The 12,253-nt window shown below is 41.7% G+C and overlaps 1 long non-coding RNA gene and 1 pseudogene across 2 annotated transcripts in view; both read right to left on the bottom strand.

The window, feature by feature from the left end:
- The window catches only part of LOC121099739, a 106,450-nt gene that overhangs the window by 64,375 nt on the left and 29,822 nt on the right, over nucleotides 1–12,253 (bottom strand). The window lies entirely within an intron of this gene.
- LOC103676705 lies at nucleotides 9,096–9,768 on the bottom strand (annotated as a pseudogene).

The raw sequence follows: 12,253 nt of genomic DNA, 5'->3' as shown, positions 1-12,253 counted from the left end.
ACATTTTTAAATGGTTTGGAAAAATTCATTGGCAAAAGCATAAATATCTACTAAGCACATGGGATGAGATTAGTAGGGCTGAGGATAATCCTGATCGCTTCCTGTTATTTTGAAAAGACATGGCTCCTGCTCTAAAGGACTTTATTGTTTCCTGGAGAGACAGACTTGTAAACAACAATTAGAATATAATTGTCACAATGAAAGTCAGTACAAATTACAGTACACAGTAAGGCAGAATGAGAACACAAATCTACCTTTGTTTGGGGCAGGAGAGGGAAGAGGGACAGAGAAAACTTCACAGAGGAGGTAGTTTGGCCACATTTTTACCAAGGCCTACCTCTGCCTAGAAAATCTCAAAGGCCAGCTCAAAGGCCAGCTAGCTACCAAATGTCCCAAACATTACACTATCTTGCAGTATAGATAATCATATATGTATAGCTTACCTCCTCCGCTAAATGATAAACTCATTGGTGGAAGGTAGCCACCTCTTATTCATCTAGGTATCTCCCATACAGTCTAGAATATTGCTACACACAGTGTGTATTCAGTAAGTGCCCGCTGAGTGAAAGACTGGAACAAAGGAGTAGGGGCTACATCATTTGGCTCCCATTCTCCCAGATACTTGACCCTTTACACATTTTGAGTAAATGCTAAATCAGACTGCTTTTTTCTATTGTCAAAATAACAGGAAGACTTCAAAACAACCAAACAAACAAACAAATTCTTTTTAAGGTCATCTGCCCTATTCCATGGTGCAAAAAACATGTTATGTAACATAAAATCTGGCCAACCAAGGGGGCTTTCTCTAGTCTTCTGTTTCTTGTTTCCTTAATAAACGCTACACTCTCCTTTCAAAAGATCTTGCCAACACTAATTCATTACCACTGTACCCATCAACAGAATGAAAAATATTTGCATATCTCTTTGGTATAGCAAGGGAAAAGAGGTCAGAAGCAATTCAGGACTTAGAAGCTGTTGGCTTTTATACTCTCTGCATTATGAGTCTTCCTCTTTCTTTTCCAAACTGTCCTCCCACTCCATATTGAAATAGGGAATTTGATTGTGCTCTAGCATTTTGTGAGAAATAAATACTGGCTATAATCTAACAGACCTGTATGAAATGGGTTTTTTTCCCCCATAGCTTTTTATACATGTCTACTTTATGATACTATCTATATAGATGAAACCAGAAAGTTATGAAAACATAGGTGAAAATATTTGTGGATAGGTGAAAAATTATACTGGCTTATAAATCCCTATGTTAAAAACCAACCTACAGAGTAATATACAGAATTGTTGAATCACTATATTGTACACCTGAAACTAATATAACACTGTATGTTAATTATACCATAATGAAAATTAAAAACAACAACAACAAAAACTAACCTGCAACCTGAGATTTTAAGTTGGCAGAGAGACACCAAAAAGCAAACATCAAAGATGTCCCTTAGATTCTCTTTGCCACCTGAGACACGCTTGTCACTTGGACATATCTGTGGAATCCAGGCTTGGAATCAAAATCTACTAACAGCTCTACCCTTACGAAGAATTGCAATGGGAAATCTTACATTAAGGAAGATAAGAGGCAAGTACTTGCATATCATAGTGAGCATCTTTAGATTTCCTTCATGAGGGAAATGCCTTTTGCATCTTGTCTTAGGACAAAGATGGGGGATTCTAGGGGGGGAAACGGATTCTTTTCAGGAATACATTTTCAATAACAATCACAATATTTTTATTTTCTTAAAACATTTTACAGAAAAGGCTATTCTTGAAATGATTTAGTTACCACAAGAATCAGGAGGAAACACACAGGAATCTACTGGTTTCACTCTGGTGATGAAGGACCAGTATACACCATTTATGAATGTTTCCAAACTTCAAGATGAGTATAACACTTCTATCAGTTACTGGACTTGTATGAAGAAAGTGAACCTCTTCATAATTCTTCAATAAGGGACCTTATAAGGATGTAGTATGGGATAAAGAGGATGTTGAGTCTCTCCAACCAGGTATGGGCTCTAAGATTCAATGGTGATAGAGTGGTGTCGGCCAAGGGTAGACTGACTGCTTAGGGCAGGAATGAATGGGAACTGCCTCTCCTCCTTCTGTCAGTACTTCTTCCTTTCCATTTTGTAAGCATACACTTCTCTGTCTGTGTTCAGTATATTCATCCCACTCCACCCTCTGTCTGGAAGTAACAGACACCGGCCCCTCATAGCCCTATTCTTAATACAACACTGAAGGGTTTACTTTCAATTATCTCTGGCTTTAGAAATCTATACTTCTTTCTCCCCAGCCTGGTAATTAAATGAGTGATTCAATAAAAGGAAAAGGAATTGGTCAGGCTTTTTTTGATGCCAGAAAAATGTACACCTTCTTATCTTTTGTATTCACCCAGGAAAGCCAATAATTTTTTTTAAATCCTGTTTTTGTAATCCTGTGAGGCTACAATTGACTTAAGCCCAGATTAGGATAAAGTGTCAAATTCAACCTCAGACAGACTGGGCCATGCCAGAATTTTGACACTAACATAGAAAAGTAGAATGCTTCTCTGGTTCAGCTAAGCAGCCCTGCTCCCAAACTCGCAACAAAATTAAAATTCTAGAATCTTAGAATTGGATGGGACCTTTGTCCTTGTGATTACCCCTCTGTCTTGGAACCCATGAGTCTTGCCTCCAAAAATGTCCCTTTATGTGAAATGGGACTCTGGTGAACCAGAGTTTTTTGTCTGTTACCTCTTTGTAATCAGAGAAAACACAACTGGCCAAGATTGTTGTCAGTATGTGGGTGTGGCTGGAAAAAATACCCTCTGTGACCAAGAGTTCTTTCTTCACTGTATTCTGCTTTCATACTGTTGCTCATGAATAAAACATATTCACATGACATTTTGTACTTTTCTTTCCTTATTCAGTTGATACAGATAGCCACTTCCTCCTGGGCAGTAGGAGAGAGGTATTGGCTCTGTGTAGCTAGAGGTTAAGCAAAAGATGCATGAAAAGCTATAGAATTTGCTTAAGAGCACATGATGGGATCCACTGAGAAATGAGATGAAAAGTCAAAAGTCTTGGACTCTGGTTGATAAATTGGTCTGCTTTCTTCCCTACAAAAAAGCTTATGTAGTTTCCAGGACAAAAAAAAAAAAATCCTTTCCTCTTTCTTTTAAATAAAAAAATGTCATTACCTACTGATGCCTGTTACAATGGCAGGCACTGGGTACACAGCACATACAGTATAGTTCCTGTTTTCACAGAGCTTGTGGTCCAATGGGATGAACAGACAGGAAACAACGATTAACAATTTTAAATGTATCATAGTGTTAGGAGAGAAAAAGAGCATCATGAGAGACAGTAAGTGAAGAAAGGACAGAGGGAAAGAAGGAAGGAAAGGAGAGAGAGAACCAGAGCAATTTCCAACATAAACTTTTTACAAAAATACAGACTTGGGCCAGTTTGAATATAGAAGACTTCACTAAGGTGGACACGATGGCTTTGTTTTTGTCGAATAAGGTAAGTCATTTGGAAGGTCACATACAGCTAGAGCAGTGAGGTTCAATCTGAATCAAGTCGGGACAGAGACATGCTCCTCCGAAAATGTCAGAGGGAGCCGGGGCTCGTCTAACCGGGTCATGCCACTTCCAGTCACTGACCTCCCTGTTCTCCAGAGTGACTGTTTGGCACATACTGGTTTTTCTCATAGCTGAATGATTCCTCTGCCAACTTGGCTTATGAAATGTTTATAAGCAGTTGAGAATATTGTGATGAAAGGCACAGACGGGTTCAGAGAGATTTTAAATCACACTTTCCTAAGGTAGAAACAAAGGTTACCAGGAGGATTTTCAACAGGTTTGCCTCTAACATTTGCAGAACTAGCTGTGAGACAACAAGCGAAGGCCCACATACTGTGTTTAAATAGTTAAAATGTATACATCGAGCTAGCAAACTTAAATAAAATAGGATAAAGAGATATTCTTTCCTTTTACCTTGACACATGCCTTCATGCTCTAGAAGAATAGATTTGGGTTTATACTTCTTAAACACCTTGAAGTTCCACATGAGGAAGAGATGGTATGGCAAGAGCTGGCCCCAACCCCCAGCCTCTGGCACCCTTTTCTCCCTACCCCCACCTATCCCTCCCTGTCCCACACTGGGAGGGCCCTCATGTTCCTTCAGGTGAACCCTGGCACTCACACGATTCAGTTCCAGTCACACAACCTTGAAACAGCCACCCATGAGGTCTGGCAATGTGTGTACAGGTGTGACAGTCTACCCTTAAGAGGAAAGAACAGGCAAGAGGCCCATGCAGGCTCTTGAAGTGAGCTTTGGGCTACTTGGGAAAGAAATACTAGGGTTCTAGGTCATACTGTGGTATTCCTTTAAGTGGAAAAGCCGAGAAAGAGATAGGTATCTCTAGGTCATATGGCAAATGATTTGCTGAGCTAGGATCAAAAATTTGTAGGGCCGAGTGTATCACCATCTCATCTCTATGATTTCACCTAGCTAGCTCCTGCCTTTTGTTTAGAAAGTATAGGTAGAGTTAATGCCTATACAGTGTGTCTCCAGAGCTACTGTAAGGTCCCAAATGTCTGCTGGAAAAAAGTATTCCCCATTGATCTGTCATATCCCCATTCTCCTTCCCTACGTACCCTGAAATTCACATGTTTTGTCACACAGTTTGGAAAGTTAAAAAAAAATAAAAAGATTGGGATATAGCCTTCAGGAAGTCTTTATTTAAATGGGCATTTATTGCCTGAAAGACAGAGGCTTTAAAGAGAGAGTTCTGGGGCGCCTGGGTGGCTCAGTCATTATGCTTCTGCCTTTGGCTCAGGGCGTGATCCCGGTGTTATGGGATCGAGCCCCACATCAGGCTCCTCCACTGGAAGCCTGCTTCTTCCTCTCCCACTCCCCCTGCTTGTGTTCCCTCTCTCGCTGGCTGTCTCTCTCTGTCAAATAAATAAAATCTTTAAAAAAATAAAGAGAGAGTCCTTTACACATTCTCTATTTGTAGTTTATGTAACAAGTGCAGCTCAACAAATACTACTGAATATATCTCTTGGGCCAGGTACCAATTTGGATTTGGCAATAAATGAGACAGACATGATCCCTGTCCTCATGGAACATCACAGTACAAATATGAACGTCACAAAAACAGAAGCCACAGGAGCTTGGAGAGGGCACAATGTGAAGAGCTGACCTGGATAAATTTTCCGGCAACTTGAAGAAAATAGGAACTAGTTAAATGAAACATTATTGGGAGAAGGGGCAGCAGAGTGCTCTATGCAGACAGAAAGAAATGTGTTAATGCTCAAAAAGTAGAGTAGAGAGCAAGGAGGAGGGGTGGCCAGAGATAACGTACATTTATTAGCAGGGAAGGAAGGACCAGGCATAGAGGGCCATGGTAAGATGTATAGACTTTATCCCATTGAAGGTTTTTATTTTATTTTATTTTAAGTTAATTTTTTCTAAGATTTTATTTATTTATTTGAGAGAATGAGAGGGCACAAGTGGGGGGAGGAACAGAGGCAGAGACAAGGGAGAAGCACGCTCCCCGCTGAGCAGGGAGCCTGATGCGGGACTCCATCCCAGGACCCCAGGATCATGACCTGAGCCAAAGGCAGATGCTTAGCTGACTGAGCCACCCAGGCGCCCCTCCATTGAAGGTTTTTTTATACAGGGAAATGACATGCAGATTTGCATGTTCGAAAGACCACTATGGATTTAGTGTAGTGAATAGACTTGGAGTATAAGGATAGACACGGGGAACCTGTTTGGAAGCTACTTCCGTAGTCTACTTGAGAGATATTAGTGGTGGTGGCAGGGAAATAGGAGTCTCAGCCTCAGGAGAGAGAGATGGGCTGGACAGATAGGGGAATCCTGAGCATGGGGAAAGCGATCAAAGCCAGGGAGGATACAGCTAGCCTAATTAGCAAGTTTGGAATAAGAAAAGAGACCATAGGAGAGCACTCTGAGGAAGCAATATTTAAAGGCTGTGCAGCCCCAATGTTCATAGCAGCAATGTCCACAATAGCTAAATCGTGGAAGGAGCCGAGATGCCCTTCAACAGATGACTGGATTAAGAAGTTGTGGTCCATATATACAATGGAATATTACTCAGCTATCAGAAAGAACGAGTTCTCAACATTTGCTACAACATGGACAGCACTGGAGGAGATAATGCTAAGTGAAATAAGTCAAGCAGAGAAAGACAACTATCATATGATTTCTCTCATCTATGGAACATAAGAACTAGGTTGATCGGTAGGGGAAGAAAGGGATAAAGAAAGGGGGGGTAATCAGAAGGGGGAATGAAACATGAGAGACTATGGACTATGAGAAACAAACTGAGGACTTCAGAGGGGAGGGGGGTGGGGGAATGGGATCGACCGGTGATGGGTAGTAAGGAGGGCACGTATTGCATGGTGCACTGGGTGTTATACACAACTAATGAATCATCAAGCCTTACATCGGAAACCGGGGATGTACTGTATGGTGACTAACATAATATAATAAAAAATCATTTAAAAAAAAATACACTTATTTTGATAAGGACTGAGTAACACATGGAACAGTTGAACCACCACATTGTACACCTGAAACCAGTATAACACTATGTTGACTACACTGGAATTAAAATAAAATAAAATAAATAAAATAAAATAAAAATAAAATAAAATAAATAAAGGCTGTGCAGAGGAGGAGCAGCCAACAAAGGAGATTGAGGGGTGGCCAGAGGTAGGAGGAAACCCAGGAGGAAATGGAGTCTGAGGCTTAAGGGAAGACTATTTAAGGAAGAAGGAGTCAAGGGTGTCTATAGCCTTTGAGGACTCAAACATGGGAGGTACTCCATAACCAGCTTCAGTATAGAGGTGGACAAAAGCCAGAGTGATTTAAGGTGGAAGTGGGGCAAGAAAATGGATTTAGCCAATGCAACCAGCCCCGTAATACATTTATCTGGTTAGTTGTCACCTTTCAAAACAATTATGCTCCAGAGAGGATAAAACGAAGAACCTGAGTTTTTAAAAAAAGAGCATGGAGTCAGAGTGGACTCCAGTCCTTGATGAGGCAATCCCACCGAGGTTCAGAGAAAGAGGTCTCCAGGGTGAGCGCCTGTAAGTGGGAGGAGAAGTAGGATAGATAACGAATTGTTTCATCATTTTGCCTTGGGTCAGCCCTAATCCTCACCTGCAAAGAATGTCAAAGGATTTCTGTCAGGATTTAGTTAGCCAATGGATCTCTCCCAGACAGATTTCCCTAAGGCCCTCACTCAAATAGCAAGAAGATAAACTTCTGTTGCAAAACATTAGGACATGTCTCCAAGCTTTTCAACATCTTCCCTGCAAAGAAGCTATCCAGTGGAGAGAAAAAAACATTTTGAAAAACAGCAACAACAAAACCTCTCTTGGCTGAGAAACTGGGGCTAATATTTAGCTAACTTGTGGTTCAGGGATTTGATTTGTTGTGTATCATCATTCTTGCTCTTTATCTAGTTATAGGGATGTTAACAGAACTAATAAAACCATTTGTGTGAAATGCTTAAAACAAAGTCAGTGATAAAAATACAAGGTGATACTTCCTTTCCTAAGAACTTATAAATTAAACATTAACCTAAAGTGCCATTTATTACTGGAGGGTTACACATTCAGTCCAATTGCTAACTAGAAAAATGGAAAGATAAACTACAGATTCTGTCTCTGATTTGGAAATTTCTAGGATTATAAGGCCAGGGAAAGTTGGCATGAAAAATGCCTTTCCAATCCTTCAGTACAGAAAACCAGACCCTCACCACAGCCCTGACCTCGGTGGACCCCCAAGTGACCTTGGATCCTCACAGTACTTCAGGTAGGAGGCTGTTCACCCGACCTACTCAGCCTGGCTAGCCAGTTCCCAGTTCTCTGCTTCCTAAAGGCCTTATCTTCTAGCTTAAGAGGTTGGGAAGAGTCTCCTCTTCCCTGCGTTCTCTATGTCCAATCATTTTCACCAGCTTGTAATCTCTCCTACAATAGCACTTCTTGTTCAGAAGAGGTTAAAGTTGATTTGAATAGGAATTGAGTGCAGGGGGGGCTTGGGTGGCTCAGTGGGTTAAGCAACCCCCTCTTGATTTCAGCTCAGGTCATGATCTCAGGGTCATGGGATCTGCTGGTGTTGGGCTCTGCGTTCAGTGTGGAGTCTGCCTGAGATTCTCTCTCTCCCGCTCCCTCTGCACCTCCTACACCCATGCCCCTCTCTCACACACATGTGCTCACACACACACATGCACACTCTCTCTCTCAAATAAATAAGTAAATCTTTAAAAAAAAACAAAAGAAAAAGAAAAAGAAAAGAAACCTGAGTGCAGAAAGTTCAGGAAGTCAAATTCCTACAAAAGCAACATCTCCATGGCACATATAAGAGTCTTATTAATAGGTGTGCTAATTCAGAAATTAGGCAAAATTGGGAATAAAGAAGTTATAGGAAAACTGCCCTTTCAATGTACCTTGGTAACGGCAAACATGTTTTTGTGTGCACTTCTCCCCAGAGCCTGCTAGTGATAATGAGGATTAAAGGACTTAGAAGCAAACTCCAAAATACCCAAGAATGGGAACTCCAAAAAGACAAGTCTTCATTCCCTTTCATTTTACCCATCTCTTTTTCTCCAGTTAAGTGTACCTGGATACCATAAACTCCTTTCTAGTATTGTTTTCATCTCTCATTACAATTTAGAAAAGGGTCCTTAAGTCGATCTCTAAAATTCATTCATTCAACAAAGACTTAAGTTTCTTTTGTTTTTCACCATTGTGCCAAGGGTTGCAGCTACAATTGTGAATTAGGATTGATCCTCAACTTCAAGGAACTTACGGTTTAGTGGTGACTCAAGAAAAAAGAAATTCGAAGATTTCTGGCGACCTAAATATTTTCTGGCATATAAAGGTAATAACACCTGGATCTACTTTTGTAGCTAAGTACATCTTCTGATTTTGTCTTATTGAAACCATGACTCCAAGTCTAAATACACCTGTGTATTCATATAACCTTACATGTTTACACTGTTAAACTTTAAACCGGTCCTTAAGTAGAGGGCTTTTGCAATTCTTTCATTCTGGGGTTTGTTTCTGAGGTATTTCTTAATACTGACGCACTTATCAGAAGACTTAAGCATACTCACCAATTTTGAGAGTCAAAGGGCATATGTGTTAATAAGCATAGGGTTTGGTATCCATGAATATTCCCTTCTCCCTAGTTCTTTAAAAAAAAATTAACAGAATTTTATTTTTCAAAATGTGCAGTTGGCATGGGATCTGTTCATGCCTCTTCACCAGCAGCTAGGATATCTCCAGCCCGTTTGTCTCCGGCATAAATGACTTGAGCTCTGTGCTTTGAAACCAGTTTAATAAGTCCTTTACTGAAGAGCTTCTGAAGGGCTGCCCTGGCTAGCGGACCATGGATCTCCAGTCTCTGAGACAACAGCCAGGGTTATAAGCTTGTAGTAGGGAACTTCCTTATAAAGTTTGTCATATGTCGCTCTGTCAAACAAGACTGTTACTGAGCTCGTCTCGAACTTTGCCTTTGGACCACTTCTTTTTGGCCTTGCCCCCAGATTTGGTCACTAGGTCTTTGTCTTTCTTGGCTGACTTTCCGGCATCTCTCTTCTTCTTGCCGTCCTTGGGCCGCATGGCGAAGCTCAGAGAGCAGCTGCTACCCTCGTGGCCTCACTAAGATGCAGGAGGAGGGGCGCCTGGGTAGCACAGTCGTTAAGCGTATGCCTTCGACTCAGGGTGTGATCCCGGCATTCCGGGATCAAGTCCCACATCAGGCTCCTCCGCTGGGAGCCTGCTTCTTCCTCTCCCACTCCCCTGCTGTGTTCCCTCTTTCGCTGGCTCTCTGTCACATAAATAAATAAAATCTAAAAAAAAAAAAAAGATGCCGGAGGAAAAGGACTCTTGTTCCTAGTTTGATGGCTTTGTTTGCCTCAAGAGACATGTTTAATTATTACATAGAACTCATATTTAACAAACAGCTTTGCAAAGCTGAGTTGTGATGTCTTCTCCTTTGTTAACTAATTTGACTATCTGAAAAGTGTTTTAACAATTTAGTATCTGGCTCCTTACTTCAAACACTTGGTGCTTAAAACTGAGATACAGTCAAAGTGAGACAAAAGTTTATGATGTCATACCATGACAATTTAACAATATTTATCCTTTTCCTTTCATTTTCTCATTATGAACTCAGTAATCAATCTGTAATCTTTCTACCGTCAGTCTTAGTGAATGCTCAGTCGACGAACATAGAAATCGAAATCAAGTTATCTTGTGTAGAATAAATCTTGCAATTTCATTTCATTCTTTCATTCAACAAAAATTTATCGAAGGCCTTCTAAGGGACAGGTACTGTTCGAGGTGTTGAGAATACATAAGTGAACAAAACAGACAAAACTCCCTGCCCCTAAGGAGTTACCATTTTAGTGGAGCTTGTATTCATATAACCAAAACTCCTAAATAATCCATTTTGAGAATGGACTCTGCACTTTTAGGGGCAAGGGAGACAAATGACAGGACTCCCAAATCATTTGAAAGTTGCAGCATGGTGGAGTCAAAGGGCACAGATTTGCAATCAGGAGACATCGATTATCATCTAGCTGTACTAATCCTCTTTGTTATTTTCTGGGTCTTAGCTTTTTCATTTCTTAAATAATGGCATTGAATTTCATAATCTCAAAAGTCTTCTGGATTGAATAGCCTATTATTCCATAACAGGTAATATGCCTTTACTTACTTGTTTAAAGTAAATGGACATACAGTGATTTGCACAGATCATATTTATTTTTTTAAAGTATAGCAGTATCCAGGAGTCATCTTAAACTTTTATTCCTTCTGTAGCTACAGTACAGTGTAGAATTATATATTATGTTCAGAGTAATGATCCTGAGGTATTGCAGGATGCTGAATCAGTAAGAGAAGATTTAATGATGTTCATTAGACTACGTATTAAAACAAGAAAATGCCCCAAGGCAATTTAGGGATATTTCAAACAAAGTGTCTTCTCGTTAACCCATAGTTAATCAGAAACCCAATTAACCGGTATGCTCTATTCCCAGATTTTACTGTTTTTAGACTTATTTATTCTTCTTTACAACCATGACCAAATCACTGATCCAGATCTCAGTCATTTCACATTTATACCACTAAAATCAATGGATTATTCCTCCCTCAAACAGTATTAAACGCTACCAGAATAATCACATCAGAGACAGAAAAAGCAATTATTTAAACAAGAAATAGATATGAGTGAGGAGATAAAATTCTGAGTTTTGCTTTAGAACACTCCAAATGTATTCTAAGGTATATGTGCAATTAAAAAGCAAGGAAAAAAAAAGAAATAAAGCAACTATTTTCCAAGTATGCTTGTATTTCAATAAATCTTAATCCTTTCTAAATTCCAAATACCTATAAGTGTTAAAATATGGTAAAAAAAAGTTTCTCTGGGAGGAGTTAAGATGGCGGAGGAGAAGGAGACACCGTTTTCAGCCGGTCCTCCGAGTCGAGCTGGATAGGTACCAGACCAGCCTAAACAACCACGGAACCAGCCTGAGACGCAGGAAGACGCATCTGGATCTCTACAAATGAACATCTCCAGCGCTGAGTATTGAGGCTGGGAGCCTGAAACCGTGCGACAGATATCGGAAGATAAACGGAAGGGGGAGGGAGCCGCCGCGTTCGGGCGCCAGGAAGCGGTAGCCACTTGCACAAGAGCGGGCGGGGCTCACGGACGGCACCCGCAGAACAGCAGACTGAGACCGTGAGCCGGGTGCGCGCGCCACCAGGCATCTCGCGGAACACCGGAATCCCGGTGCGCTTCGGGATCCAGACTGAGACCAGGAGCTTCTGGAGCGCGCGCAGGGCGGCTGGCGGTTGGCGGGCCACCTGCACGGGGGAGCGGGCGGACTCGCGGTCGGCACCCGCGAAACAGCAGACTGAGACCCTGAACCGGGTGCGCGCGCCACCAGGCTTCTCACGGAATTCCTGAATCCCGGTGTGCTCACGGGATCCAGACTGAGACCGGGAGCTCCCGGAGCGCATGCGGGGCAGCTGGCAGCTGGCAGGCCACCTGCACGGGGGAGCGGGCGGACTCGCGGTCGGCACCCACGAAACAGCAGACTGAGACCCTGAACCGGGTGCGCGCGCCACCAGGCTTCTCACGGAACTCCGGAATCCTGGTGTGCTCACGGGATCCAGACTGAGACCGGGAGATCCGGGAGCGCATGCGGGGCAGCTGGC

Source organism: Ursus maritimus, unplaced genomic scaffold, assembly GCF_017311325.1.
Source record: "Ursus maritimus isolate PB19 unplaced genomic scaffold, ASM1731132v1 scaffold_7, whole genome shotgun sequence".
In the NCBI taxonomy this organism is placed as follows: domain Eukaryota; kingdom Metazoa; phylum Chordata; class Mammalia; order Carnivora; family Ursidae; genus Ursus; species Ursus maritimus.
The sequence above is the reverse complement of the archived record's forward strand: the minus strand, read 5'-3'. Positions and strand labels throughout refer to the sequence as shown.